The sequence below is a fragment of the Leptinotarsa decemlineata genome, unplaced genomic scaffold (genome assembly GCF_025532065.1).
Source record: "Leptinotarsa decemlineata unplaced genomic scaffold, Ldec_3_MD MMD2_tig00026340_RagTag_RagTag, whole genome shotgun sequence".
NCBI lineage: Eukaryota > Metazoa > Arthropoda > Insecta > Coleoptera > Chrysomelidae > Leptinotarsa > Leptinotarsa decemlineata.
In genome coordinates, this window is record NW_027412694.1 from 9,996,280 (window position 1) to 10,012,356 (window position 16,077).

Sequence of the window (16,077 nt, forward strand, 5' to 3'; positions counted from 1 at the left end):
AATAAAAAGAGGAGTCTTCTGACATTTCGTATGAAAGGTATTTCAATTCTCTAGTGTTGATTTCAAGAGCATACAACGATAGCATTTCATTTCAACCTCGCTATTGTTTGTCTAAAACGTGAAAAAACTTTTGACGAATAATCAAAATATCTTCTTTGAACCTTTTGATAGTGAAACAATAAATTTTCGAAGTCATTCCTAACATTTTGGAATATTTCTGGGTGTGATGCTAGCACAAGTTTTGATAATTATGTTTCCAAAGACTCGAATTGTCCCCAGTTGCGTAACATAAACTTCCAATATAATATATGGATTGGAATCAAATCCGGTGAATAAGCAGGCTATTTCAATGGACCGCAACTACCAATTCACATTCCTGGGTAAGTTTGATTCAACTAATCCTTACAGGACGAAAAAATGTAGCGACGCACCATCTTGTTGGAAAAAAACTGGATTTTCGAATTCACCTCGATTGTAAGTCACGATTTCTTGAAAATGAGGCTGCATTTGGTTTTGAAAATATGTGGATGTTCTCGCCGTGTCTCCAGCAGGTTTGCACAATAAGCTGTCGGAAGTAACAGTTTCGAATGAATGTACGGGTTATGTAATTCTGGTTGCAACACCATATTAGGATAATCTGAAGTGCTTCTTCTAAAGTACCACTGATGTAGATGCCTTTCTCTCCAAAACTAATAACTTGCTTTTTTTTGTGAGATTACGAATTTATTTTGAGTATCAGAATATTTGGAATCAAGAACAAAAATTATTATACAACTTAAAAATTGCAATATAGATAATAGAACCTTATGTCAGAGAGATAATCAAAAGAAATATCAAGCTCTTCTACTTTAGTTCAAAACTATTGTGTTTTACTATCCATCCATTCCAAATATGGGTTTTGACTTTTTTTTTGTATTTCTATAATTCCATCATCATACTTTCAGAATGTCAGGACTACTGTAATTTTCACTCCAACTGATACTGATACTGATACGAATTACTGTTTGTACATAGTTGAATGAGTAACTTTTAGTAAAATTGGTGATGAAAAAACCGTTGTAAAAGTTACAAATATTGTCTGAAAATTCTAAGTTCGGGTTTTAAAAACGATCTCAATAGACATTTCAATTTCATTTAATAATTAATTATCAAGAAATTCTTGTTTTGATAACGAATTTTGCGCAGTGCTTATTTATTTACTTTCTTGTTTTTGTATAAACCGACATTAAAATAAGACTAAAGCAAATGATCCATAATAAATAGCATGAATAATGTCACTTGTCCGACATCTGTTTATCGTTTTTTGTCTTGCGGGAACCTCGAGTGAATATAAGCGCTCTGTAATTTTATACGTCTTCGCATCAACATTTCTACATTCTATATTTACTCAAGTTTCAAAATGTTACTGGATACTGGATGAATCAGAAAGAAAGTCTCTTAAAACGAATGATGTAAATATCGTATGTTCAAAATTGAAAAGAGAAAATCTGCAAAAAGTTTTATCAAAATATTTATATCTTCATATATCCGAATTTGCTTTTCGTTCGTGAAGATTTACTAATTGACTTGTGTCCGAAATAAAAATATCTTTGAAATAATTGGTATTATTGAAAATGTTTATAGGGATTAAGGGGTTTTAATTTGATAGACATAAAGAAATCTGTTTAAAATCCGTTTTTCCGTTAACCAGCTGTTGTCGATCGTTCAGACTAGAGCTTGAACCACCGACCAACACGACAGTCAATTCGAGTGAGTGAACAGAGCACCCACGTCGAACCGCCTGACTACCGACCGACTCGGATGTATACATTTGAGATATACAGGGTGTTTCCTAACTACGCTACGAAACATCAGATGGTGATTCGTTAGGTCGTTTCAAGAAAAAAAGTTCCTTCGTTTCTGAGATACAGGGCGATACGGCGTTGACATAAAAAAAAACGGTATTCATAAAATGTCATAAATATCCTTACACCGATTTGGTTGAAATTCGTTAGTTATTTGAAATAGATCGAAATTATTAGGTCCAGTGGGGTCTCAGTGGACACCACAGTCAACAATATTGAGAAAAACTGATTTTTCTGTAGTTTTTTTTTCTAGATTAAGCAACTAAAAATACAACTTTTTTTAAAAATAATAAATAATTTCGACCTTGAAGTAAATGAGCAAAATGTCCACCTTCTGTTAAAATACACCAATGCATTCGGTTTATCATTGATTTTCTGATATGTTCAAAATTACCTGGAGTATCCCTCATGACATTGCAGTTGTCAACTATTCAATTCCTTAAGTCATTCACATCTAGTACAGGAGTTTTATTAACAAGAGTCTCAAATGATCCATGAATAGAAATCTAGGGGATTCATAACAGGACTGCGAGCTGGCCAATATAGAGGTCCTGTACGTCCAATCCAGCGAATAGAGGGTAGGTGATGTCGAGATGCTGACGAGCAAGAACACTAAAATGAGCTGGAGCCCGTCGTGCATAAATCACATTTTGCCTTTTACAAGGCACCTCTTCTGACAAATAGGGTGAATCATCTCGCAAAAGTATGTGTTGGATTTACCTGTTCATCTTGTTGGTAGGAAAATTGGACCAATCACCAATAATTCCTACCCGAACGTTCAGCAAGAATTGTTGCTGAAAATTACTTTCTCTAATAGCTTGGGGATCTAGTGAAAAATTTGCTTCGTCCGTAAATAAAATATTTCATAAAATATTATTATTTTGTGCCATCTTATGAATCAACCACCTACAAAACATTAACCTTTGGTGAAAATCCCGAAGCGGAAGAGCTTGAACCCGCTGTATGTGGTATGGGTATAAGAGGTTTCTTTTAGAACTATCCATATGGTTTTTGAGCTCACTTCCAGATGCAGTGCTATTTGAAGGATCTTCTTCTATCGCTTCAAGTATAGCTTGTTCTAGTTCAGGCATCTTAAAGTTTCTGATCTTCCACCACCTGCATGTTTATTAAAACTCCCAGTTTCACATTATCTTGCATGTAGCGTTCTAAATATTTTTGCACATAAAATTACTCTGTTGAGATATCTGTCCTGGTAAATTCTTCGTGCTTCTTTGGCATTTCCATTTGCTAATCCGAAAGTAAACAAAGTGCAAGTCAGTCATTTCAGTGTTAGTAAAATTAGAAATCACTTCTAATTGACAACTCTGACTTCCCCTGATATGACAAAATTATCAGTGTCAGCTGGTGTCCAAAGTAGGTGGTAATGATAAGATACATAGATAGATACAATTTATGTATACTTTGTGCTACATTACATAGATGGGATATGTCAAATAAAATCTTGATAAAATACATTAAAAAAGTAATTACAAATAGTGTAATATATATATATATATATATATATATATATATATATATATATATATATATATATATATATATATATATATATATATATATATATATATATATATATATATATATATATATATTTATATATATATATATATATATATATATATATATATATATTTATATATATATATATATTTATATATATATATATATATATATATATATATATATACAGTGTGACCCATTTAAAATGGAACCACCCCTGTAGAATGTGCATTTTTCAATCAATCTCAATTTTTTTTTATTGAAATATTAGGCATGAAAAACTGTATCTTGACACTAACTTTCACAATTTTAGTTTCATTTCCAAGGCACTCTATGGTTTTTTTTGTTTGTCAAAAACGGCAAAAGTTTATTAGGCAATTTTTGTTTTCAAATTTGACTACACCACTGGATTCGTAGTCGTTATAAATCAAAACTGTCAAATTTTCATTAAAAAATATTTGTTAACAACGAAGTTACAACAACTTCAATTTTGGAAACAAAGTATTTGTTTGTAATTTTTATTCAGATTATAGACATATTTGAGATCTGACAACACTGTCATCACCAAGTAGAACACCAGTGAATTTGTACAGTGAAAATCCGAAGTCAACAGCTCAATGCGTTCTACAGTTATAACTCCTGAAAATATGGTAATGTGAGAGATTTGTGGTGCAAGCGTTTTGTAATAAAAATCTGACTACGCCACTGGATTGGTGGATAATATTCCCTTAAAATCATTCATTTGAGTGTAGGTTACGAGAAGTGAAAATTAAAATAAAAATTGAATAATTGAATAACAGAAAATTAAAAGTTCATTTTCAAGTTACGCAGTAGTAGACCAAGTTCAGAATCTCATGTCATGGGATCTCCCAATTGCGCTTTTACCAAATCTTGATAGAATCTTGAAGTATTAATGGTCATACTTGTAAGCTTTTTGGAAGTTTCCCAATAATAAATAATAGTACTTTTGTAACAGCGCACCTGGAAAATCACATTTTATGAGATTCTGAACTTACTCTACCTTCTTCTATAGCTGATGAAAACAAAATGTATACAAACAAGTTTCAAAGTATTTATTCAACAATTAATTGCCATTAAGAAAAAACTGATACTAAAATAAACATTGATTTGAAACTAAACATTCAAATTTTTGTGGCTTCTACCAAACCTCCATTAAGTTCAATACATTTATCGTATCTCTTCCGAATATTGTTTACACTATTTCTTATTTGTTGAACTGTAATTTTGGCACAAGCTTGTCGTATCCTTTGCATGAGTTCAGCTCGATTCGTTGGTCTTGTTCTGTATACTTTTTGTGTCAGAATACCCCACAGAAAAAAGTCTAATATTGTTAGATCAGGCGATCTAGGTGGCCATTCAATTAAGTCACTACCTCGTCCTATCCAATGATTTGGAAACTGGTTATTTAGCCACTCTTTAACAATCCTCGAATTGTGCACGGAACAGCCGTCGAGCTGAAAATATAAATTTACTTGTTCCGCAAGAGGCATTTCATCTATTTCGTCCGATAATTGGTTATTTAGAAATTCCAAAAAATTTTGCCCGTTTATGTTTCCATCAAAAAAATATGGACCTATTATTCTATTTTGTACTATACCACACCAAACGTTAACTTTTTCGGAATATTGACTTTTACAATTTATGATCCAGTGCGGATTTTCCGTAGCCCAATACCGAGCATTTTGTGATGAAACTACCCCATTGGTGCTGAAAGAAGCTTCATCACTAAACATTATGCAGTTTAAAAAATTTCTTGTATTCAGGTACTCGCCTTGTGCCCACAAACAAAATTCCATACGTTTCACTTCATCACCTGCCTTTAAAGAGTGAAGAAATTTAGGTTTAAATGCTCTCATTTTGTTTTGTTTAAGACATCGTCGAATAGTCTCTCTCGGTAAGTTTAAATCCAAACTGGCGACTCGTAAACTTCTGTTTGGGTGGTTTCTAAAATAATCTAAAAGAGCACCTTCGTTTAAATTTCTTCTTCGGTGATTATTTTTTAAAATATGTTTGCTGACTTCACCGGTTTCTTTAAATGTTTTGTTAATTTTACTGACGGTGCTTCTGTCAATGGGAAGTCGATTTGGATGTCTGTGATTAAATATCCTAGCTGCTTCTCTTTCACTATGATAATTGTCCCCAGAAATTCTCACAATTTCAATTCTTTCTTCTAATGATAATTGCAAAGCCATTATTAAATGCACGTAACTAACAACTATTATTTTATTTATGATTAACTGTCAAAATCACAGCCTACTGTTGATTTATTATAAAACCTTTGCATAATGAGTTCAGCTTCCTCAAATTATTGATATCTCCTCTAAAAGATTGTTTTACCTGAGTTATGAAGAATTTACAGGGAACAATTTTTGTCCTGCTCTCTGTTTTATTATTGAATAAATGATTTCCATGCTTTAAATCAATTTGATTTTAGCGGCTTTGCGGAAGAATGTACTAAGTACTGCATAACTTGAAAATGAATTTTTAATTTTCTGTTATTCTAGAATACACTTCTCGTAACCTACACTCAAATGAATGATTTTAAGGGAATATTATCCACAAATCCAGTGGCGTAGTCAGATTTTTATTACAAAACGCATGCACCACAAATCTCTCACACTACCATATTTTCAGGAGTTATAACTGTAGAACGCATTGAGCTGTTGACTTCGAATTTTCACTGTACAAATTCACTGGTGTTCTACTTGGAGATGACAGTGTTGTCAGATCTCAAATATGTCTATAATCTGAATAAAAATTACAAACAAATACTTTGTTTCCAAAATTGAAGTTGTTGTAACTTCGTTGTTAACAAATATTTTTTAATGAAAATTTGACAGTTTTGATTTATAACGACTACGAATCCAGTGGTGTAGTCAAATTTGAAAACAAAAATTGCCTAATAAACTTTTGCCGTTTTTGACAAACAAAAAAAACCATAGAGTGCCTTGGAAATGAAACTAAAATTGTGAAAGTTAGTGTTAAGATACAGTTTTTCATGCTTAATATTTCAATAAAAAAAAATTGAGATTGATTGAAAAATGCACATTCTACAGGGGTGGTTCCATTTTAAATGGGTCACACTGTATATAAAAGATAGAGGGATATTGAGTGAGATGGTATTATCAATGGAAAAAGGTTATTGGACATAGCACTCATAGGAAGGTGGGCAAACCGCAGACACGTGTTTCTGGCTATTTAGCCTTCGTCAGTACGATACAGCCAAGTGTAAAGGATAGACAACACTTGGTTGCAAGAAAGGGGCCAAACAAAGCAAGCGGATTCATCATCAGGGGCCAACTGCGATTTCGTGTCATCGTTGGAAGACCTTGTGATTACAAGGACTAACTCCCAACTTCGTCACGGGAGCAGCTCTAGCCACCTGCGTGACATCCGGGTCCAAGACCCCTGATGATGAATCCGCTTGCTTTGTTTAGCCCCTTTCTTGCAACCAAGTGTTGTCTATCCTTTACACTTGGCTGTACCGTACTGACGAAGGCTAAATAGCCAGAAACACGTGTCTGCGGTTTGCCCACCTTCCTATGAGTGCTATGTCCAATAACCTTTTTCCATATATATATATATATATATATATATATATATATATATATATATATATATATATATATATATATATATATATATACAGTACATAATGAAATATACCTAATAAAATAAAATAAAAAATATTGTAAAAACTACTAAGTATTTACAACTTCAAGTAAAAATTAAGTGTATAAAAGCAATTTGTCGATAAAAATGACTTTTTGTTTGAAGGCAATTGATGGCAGTGTCTTTACACTATTTGTCTTTACACAAAAAATTTGCATTTTCAGATAATTGATCTTAAAAAAATTAATAACTTCAAGTCAGTGGCTCAATTTTCTTTCTCAATGCTATTGGCTGTGGTACCCACCTGGACCCCAATGCACCTTATAATTTCGATCTATTTAGGGCTAACTGAGCGCCTTATTACTTCAAATACTTCGGGTAATAATTAGTCATCACCCGAAGACGATTGCGGTTACTAACAATCGAAACGTCGTGAAGTAACTTGGCTTGGAATCTCTTATTTTTTTATTTTTTGTTTAATTGTTCTATTTTTTAATTTAATTTTATTTCACTGTAATTTCATTTTAGGTTTTTTGTTTAATATAATGGTTACTTTCAATTATTCTTTTTTATTTTTATTGATTCTTTTAGGGATTGCAAATTGTTTTATATAATATTAGACAATGGAAGGTCGAACTAATGAAATTGATAGATATCCGATGTTTCGCCGTAAGACACTTGACTTATCGGCTCTTCAGTGGCAAATACGGACATCTTAAAAAATACACTCAATTCGTTCATAATTACGACTTTTTTGTCACGAAATGTGCAGAATCCACTCATGTCATCGATGATAGTACGTAAATAACATTCATTCGCTCATTTAAATGAATCCTAGCCATAGGAATCTCGTTTGAATTGAAAGGGTATATTTTTAGGAGAGATTAATTTTTGAGAAAGACAGTTTTTGGCCTTCTATTTCTCCATTTTGATACAAAAAATGTGTAAATCTTCCAAAGAAAGGAAGGAAGTAATCAATTTCAAAAATTAACTCTAAACAAAGATTTGTAGATCATGCAAAGAAGTAACTTTCAGACACAAACTGGATGAAAAAGCCCTCTCGGTACAACTACTTTCTTATAAAGATTGAATTACATAAGCGAAAAAGTACTTTCGAAACAAATAGTTTTATATAAACGCTGAATTATATAAAAACACTTGTATCTATTTCGTTTGTATTCCAAACATTCGTAATGGAATCGAATCAGATATCATTCACAGGATTCCTACACAATATAATTAATGAAAGAAGTAAAATTTCACTTACATGGAACACTGCCAGGCATGTTGAACAATAGAAGTAAAAACTAATGAAATTCAATAATTAGAAACATTCATCTCTTCCAAGCCACTGGGAAAATAACTACTTTCCTGGTGCTCGTAGATGAAATTTTTGCTGATTCTTCTCGTTTCTTCAGCAGTTGCTCTTATTTCAACCGAAATTTGCATTACTTCAAGAACTGACAGTCTCTCATAAACTTACACACTATCTTCAATACCTTTTCAGAGTATACCTCTTTGGGAGTATACGCGACTTTCAAAAGCGAACGTTTTCGTTCAATTTTTCATGACTTCTTCCATAAAAACGACTTAATATTTTCAAGAAATCCAAATTTGTTGAAGGAAATTATTACTCGAGGCAAAAAGTCAGTGGGATTTAAAAAAATCCATTGAAACATTGAATATTGTTTGTTGAATTGCAAGAAGAATACATGACGTCAACAGAGAAACAATGAAAAAATATTTTCATTTCACACATCTTAAAGACTTTCTGCCCTTGAAGCAACTTCAAACAATCAACTCTTGCAAACAGAATTAGAAAATATTGACTTCTTCGGAAAATGTTACGAAAAAAAAACATATGCTCTTAGTACAAACAGTCATTCTCTGAGTATGTCTCTCTACGACTCTCCTCGATAGGCAGACTTAACAGATTGTCTCTGGTCTGGATTCCTGGCCATACTGGCCTGGAAGGAAATGAGGCTGCATAATTTGATGGAACTTTCGAAGTATGAATTTCTAGTATATAAAAAAATATATTATCGGAGGTTTAAGGATGAAATATTTGATAGAGTTCAATGTACGGCATTATTATTAAAGGCATTGTTTTTATAAGAGATATTTTTATTCAAGAAGTTGTTCATCGTTCCATATTTCAGTTATGGCGATAAACCTATTGTGAATACTTACCATTTCTTTCATCATTGATGTTTGAAAACAAATTCTACGCAACTCACCGATAATGAATTAAGATCGCTAGGGTGTGGCGAAAGCTGCGAGGTGCACGACTTTATTGAGATTGAAATATTGTTATAAACATGTCTAACGTTAAAATGTAGTTGAATAACGGTAGAGATAGTGATGCTGAATAGTTCAAACTTTCAATGCTGTTTAAATTCCAGAGAATCATTCATGGAATCACGAAGTATGTATTATTGAAAATAAATCGTGACATACAGGGTAATTCAAATTCGATCCTCGCCATTGAAACCTCAGGTGCAGTATTACGTTTTTGTTTGAAGGTTATGCTTTTGTTGTGGAATATAATTTATGTAAAATGTATGGCAATGGTAATTTTGTCAAATTCTCCAGCGGTTGTAGAAAAATTCTTGAAATTTCATTTAGAAATATTGTTCTCTTCGACTGAAAATAGCTGAATATTGTTCGAAAATGATGATTATATAAATGTCCACAGAGAAAATTGTTTATTCGAGTGAAAACCAGCAGTGAAGGTGAAAATTACTTTCCGGAAGGATGTAAAATGTATGCCAATAGTAATTTTGTCAATTTATCCAGCGGTTGTTCGAAAAACCTTCAAATTTTATTCTGAAATATTGTTCTCCGACTGAAGAGAGCTGAATATTATTCATAAATGATAATTATATGACTCTCCAAAGAGAAATTTGTTTATTCAAGTGAAAACTAGCAGTGAAGTTGAAAATCACTTTTCGAAAGGATGTTATTCAAACTCACCATCTACTGATAAATTTTCAAAAAAAAATTGAATGATATAAGAACATATGATTTCACGGCCAAAGTCACGATTAAAGAAAAAACATCCGGGCTAGTAGAATGTGATCGAATGGATCCTGAATAATCAAAAATTTTGTCTGCTACTGTGGCAGGCATCATCAATGCTATGTGCGTTGACTGCAAGGCCTAAGGTTATATCTTGAAGTCTCAGCAACGATTGACTAACGAGCTACATGTTCACTCGTATTTATAACTTTGGAAAATGCTAGGGATAAGGATGAATATGACGGTGGGGATAACAACGACGCAGCAAATGTGCGGACCAGTCAGGAGTAAGCATTCGCATGGACACACATTATCTATGTTCTTATCTATGACAGATGAATTCTGTTGAAATCCGTTTTTCCGGCAATCAGCTACCGCCCCACTACGAACGGCAATCCGGAAAAATCGAAACTTGTACGAGCTAAAGATTAGCAAAGTATTACCTTTCAACGTGCTAGTCTTAGCACGATGGTGTTTCTCAAACTTTATCATCAAAGTATATTTCTTTAACAACAAAAAATTTTGTAGATACTATGCGGTTCATTATTCTGTGCCAGTGAAAATGTTCAACAATAACTACTTTATAATAAATAAGCTTTGAAACCTTTTTATCACTGTCACAAAAAAATGAACCGCATATTATCTTATGTTTATTTGTATTATAATAGGTACACTTCAATGTTGTAGTTTAATAATAGTTTAAAAAACTGAAGAAACACGCTTCAATAGCAACAGAAACTGAAAAATAATTCGGAACTACTTCAAAATTATGTTCAACATCGATATAATTAGTTATATGGCTTGATGTAACTAATGACTTTTAATAAGTCTATTTTTGTAAGTCTATTTTGGTAAATAGATTCATTCTGATTTCAGATTAGATTATTGAAATTCATTAGTTACATGAAGCCATAGGACTTATTATCGATGTTGAACACAATCTCAAATTAGTATCGAATCATTAATTTTTTAGTTTATGTTGCTATTAAAACGTTTTTTTTTTAGTTTTTTTAATACTATTATTCATTTTCCAATGTTTAGTTTGCCTTGTTATTTCAAGCCCATTTGTTTTATTATTAAATATATACGCACACGCAGACATTGTGGTTATCTCACTTATTGAATCCTGGCGATCCTGATCAGGATAATGAGATAACCTAATGAAATTACTGTATTGTCACCGATCCTTGATATATGTACAAAGTTTAAAATAAATCCTTCCGTTCAAAGTTAGTCAAAATCGAGTCAAAAGGAGTCGGTTACAAACGAACATACAAGTGAAGTTAATAAAAACGTGTTACAAAATTGAAAAACTTTGCAAACATCGTCCCTTGTTCTCACTGTATCAAGTTTTCTGACAATATTTCCAGAGTGTCAATATTGATATATCAATTCTTTAGGTCTCAGATGGGCTTATTTGAAAACAATTTATATTAATGTTTAGAAATTTCTAAAGAAACGGTTGATAACTTAAAATTTTATTAACGACGTCTAGCAAATATGACAGGTATTTCACTCGAAAATTGTTTGTTTGTATGGAATAAAATGAAATAAAACTTTTTTCTTGAATAACCATATCCAAAATTCAACAAGTGCTAAATTGCCGAATTGTGAAATGAAAACCCTTTTGAATGCGGTATCACATGCTACCCCTTTCCTTCAATTTTTCATACTCATATATTTATGAATTTCACTAGTTCGGACTTCCATTGTCTATTATATAAAATGATTTGAAATCCCTGAAACAAGTAAAAAAGAATAATTGAAAAGAATAGTTGAAAATAACAATTATATTAAGCATCAATAAACCTGAAATGAAATGATAGTGAAATAACCTACAAGTAAAAATATAATAATTGAATAAATAAAAATTAAAGGAATGCAAAAAGAAAATAATAAAAAGTAAAAAGTGTAGAGATTCCAAGTCACGTTAGTTCACGACGTTTCGATTGTTGGTATCTACAATCGTCTTCGGGTGATGACTGGACTGATTCCTCTGAGAGATGACTATTTTATAGGTCGTTGAAATACTTTCACTTTCTCTACTTTCCATTTTCCGCTTCACTGATTCCGTGAGAGATGACCGATTTGGCGGGAGTTGGTCATTTTTCGTTTGATGATGGGTTTCCATATGTTTCGTATATCTACGCTGGCCTGGCTGAATACTTTGTTGGACAACATGTATGCGGCTTCCTTAAATTTTCTCCTGAACCAATGTTCCTCTCTGTGCAAGATCTCAGCTTGGGACCACTCGATGTTGTGTTGATGGGTCCAAACATGGTCTGCTATTCCTGATTTGCTGGTTTCTCCTCGCTGTGTGTGCTTCTTGTGCTCGGCAATGCGAACATTCAATGGCCTCTTAGTTTCACCAATATAGGATTTTCCGCACTCACAGGGTATCCGGTAAATGCAATTCTTGGAATCGCAGTCCGCGTTTGGGGGCCTGGTTTTCGTGAGGCTGCTACGGATAGTGTTACCGGATCTGAAACAGGTTCTAATGTTGTACTTGGAACCAATTCTTCTTATCCTCTCCGATAATCCTCTGTATACCGAAAACCCACTCATACGGGACAGTATCTGAACCACGAATCCAACCACCATCAATCGACAAAAATAGGAATCATCAAGACTCTATTAGACCGTGCTTTTGAGCTCTGTAATACAAAGGAAGGTCTCGAAAAGGAACTAGACATTATCAAAAATGATCTTCAGCGGAATGGATACTCCAAAGCGATGGTAGAAAAGACTTTGGTTAAAAGACAGCAGGAGCCTCGCAAGGAAGAGAAGCCATCACAACCAGTGCTTGCACTTCCCTACATCAGAGGATTATCGGAGAGGATAAGAAGAATTGGTTCCAAGTACAACATTAGAACCTGTTTCAGATCCGGTAACACTATCCGTAGCAGCCTCACGAAAACCAGGCCCCCAAACGCGGACTGCGATTCCAAGAATTGCATTTACCGGATACCCTGTGAGTGCGGAAAATCCTATATTGGTGAAACTAAGAGGCCATTGAATGTTCGCATTGCCGAGCACAAGAAGCACACACAGCGAGGAGAAACCAGCAAATCAGGAATAGCAGACCATGTTTGGACCCATCAACACAACATCGAGTGGTCCCAAGCTGAGATCTTGCACAGAGAGGAACATTGGTTCAGGAGAAAATTTAAGGAAGCCGCATACATGTTGTCCAACAACGTATTCAGCCAGGCCAGCGTAGATATACGAAACATATGGAAACCCATCATCAAACGAAAAATGACCAACTCCCGCCAAATCGGTCATCTCTCACGGAATCAGTGAAGCGGAAAATGGAAAGTAGAGAAAGTGAAAGTATTTCAACGACCTATAAAATAGTCATCTCTCGGAGGAATCAGTCCAGTCATCACCCGAAGACGATTGTAGATACCAACAATCGAAACGTCGTGAACTAACGTGACTTGGAATCTCTACACTTTTTACTTTTTATTATTTTCTTTTTGCATTCCTTTAATTTTTATTTATTCAATTATTATATTTTTACTTGTAGGTTATTTTACTATCATTTCATTTCAGGTTTATTGTTGCTTAATATAATTGTTATTTTCAACTATTCTTTTTAATTATTCTTTTTTACTTGTTTCAGGGATTTCAAATCATTAGACAATGGAAGTCCGAACTAGTGAAATTCATCACAAAACATTGTCAATCACCTTCAAACAAACATATATTTATGGTTATGAATTTCATGCCTTCAAAATAACTTGAATGTAGGTATATATTTCTGTTTGAAGGTGGTTGACAATGTTTCGTGGTGTATTTTATCAGTTTGGACTTCCATTGTCTAATATAATATAAATTGATTTGATAACCCTGAAAAATTCAAAAAAATTAACCGAAAATAACAATTTCATTAAACAAAAACTGAAATTACAAAGAAATAATATACAACAACAACTAAACAAATAAAAAATTGAAATATTAATAAGAACTGAAAAATTTGAAAAAATTAAAATTATTATTAACAAAAAATTAAAATTAAAAGATATTAAACCAAGTTATATCACAACGTTTCGATTGTTAGTATCCACAATCGTCTTCGGATGATAACTGGATCAGTTTGGACTTCCATTGTCTAATATAATATAAATTGATTTGATAACCCTAAAAAAATATACCGAAAATAACAATTTTATTAAACAAAAATTACAAAGAAATAACATACAACAACAACCAAACAAATAAAAAATTTAAATAATAATAAAAGCTGAAAAAATTTAAAAAACAAAATATTAACAAAAAATAGAAAATTAAAAGATTTCAAACCAAGTTATGTCACAACGTTTCGATTGTGGATACTAACAATCGAAACGTTGTAACATAACTTGGTTGGAAATTTTTTGATTATTAGTTATTCATTTTTTGTTAAGTAATATTTTTTTAATTTTTTCAGCTTTTATTATCATTTCAATTTTTTTTGGTTGTTGTTCTATGTTATTTCTTTGTAATTTCAGTTTTTGTTTAATAAAATTGTTATTTTGGTTAATTTTTTTGATTTTTTCAGGGTTATCAAATCAATTTATATTATATATATATATATATATATATATATATATATATATATATATATATATATTGCCATATCTTGAACCTTCGTCAAATATTCATATACACATGATATACTAGATATTCAGTCCATTTTTTCAATCGAAATTTCATTGGGTCATTATGTTAGAAGAAACCGCAAAAATTCAACTTTCAATTTCAGCAAATTAGAAACCTTCATATCGCTCAAAATATAGGGAGAAATAAATTTCATTTAGACGTCAAAATGTGTTATAATCTATCAGAGAAATTGAAAATGAATCAGAAAACAACGAAAATCACATCGGAATTTCAAAAGTCTCTACTTTCTTCCTGTAATTGAAATCCTCATTTCCATATTATATATTTTTTTATTGTTATTATAATTTGTTCTTCTATAGACGATGTATACTTCATTGAACAATTAATTTTCAAACAAGTAATCCGAATACTATTTGAATTCCATCTCTGTTATAAACATTGTTTCTTGGCTTTATTGAAGATTATTATTGATATGATTATTATTTCATTTCTTAAATATATTATTCATTTTTGAGTTCCTCAGAATTTCATTTTGATCATCTTCGTTTTTCAGTCAACCACTAACAGACATTCCAGTTATCGAACGGAGGAATATGTCTATAAATTATCATCGTGGTAGGTCCCAGAAGTAAACGGCTCAACAAAGAAAACACAAAAATTTTGGAAAAAATGCATTTATTTCTCAACATAATCATTATTTTTCTTGCAGCTCTATAAACCTTTCCCAGCGACCTTCAAAAAATTCGATACCGTTTTTATAATAAGAAATGTTATACCAAAAAACCCATGTCATGACCGTGCCTGCAGATGCAAGAATTCTGCTTTGTTGGTGATACTTCACTTAACACGAATACGTCTTCACGACACTGTATTTCCTCGAATGTGAGCAAACGCGGCACCTATCTTACACACAGCTTTCTCATGTCGAAATTTCAGATAATATAAGATGTACCGCACTTCCAATCGACTTTCATTCAGTACCGCTTTGTGAATTTTCTTCACCGTTTATGAAGTCGTCACCTCATTTGGTCGCTCACTGCGATGTTTGTCTTAGCATCTCGTACGGCCTCGTTTGAACTCTGGTACCCAATATTTTACTATTGTAAACGAAGGGGCAGATTCACCCAGAGTAGAATCCAGTACAGCTTTCATATTGGTTGGGCTGAGGTGTTTCGAATAAAAGTATTGTAACACATAACGATGACCAATTTTCACAATTGTCACAAATTCAACGAAAACGTTCGCTATTGATGGCTGCGAAACGAATACTAAACAACTCAGCGTCTTCAAACTCAAAATATATGCTTTATAGATTGTCTACTCTCTGAAACAGAGAAAATGAGGAAAATATCGACTTCGTTGCTATTGTTTTATAACGAAAATAACAGAAAAGACAATACGTGGCTGCAACAAAGAATATAAATGTATTGAAATAAATAGAGAAGGTATATGTTAG

The 16,077-nt window shown here is 32.5% G+C and overlaps 1 protein-coding gene across 1 annotated transcript in view; it reads left to right on the plus strand.

Annotated features, from left to right (window-relative positions):
- Nost (Nostrin) overlaps positions 1 to 16,077 on the plus strand; it is a 288,623-nt gene that overhangs the window by 164,297 nt on the left and 108,249 nt on the right. The window lies entirely within an intron of this gene.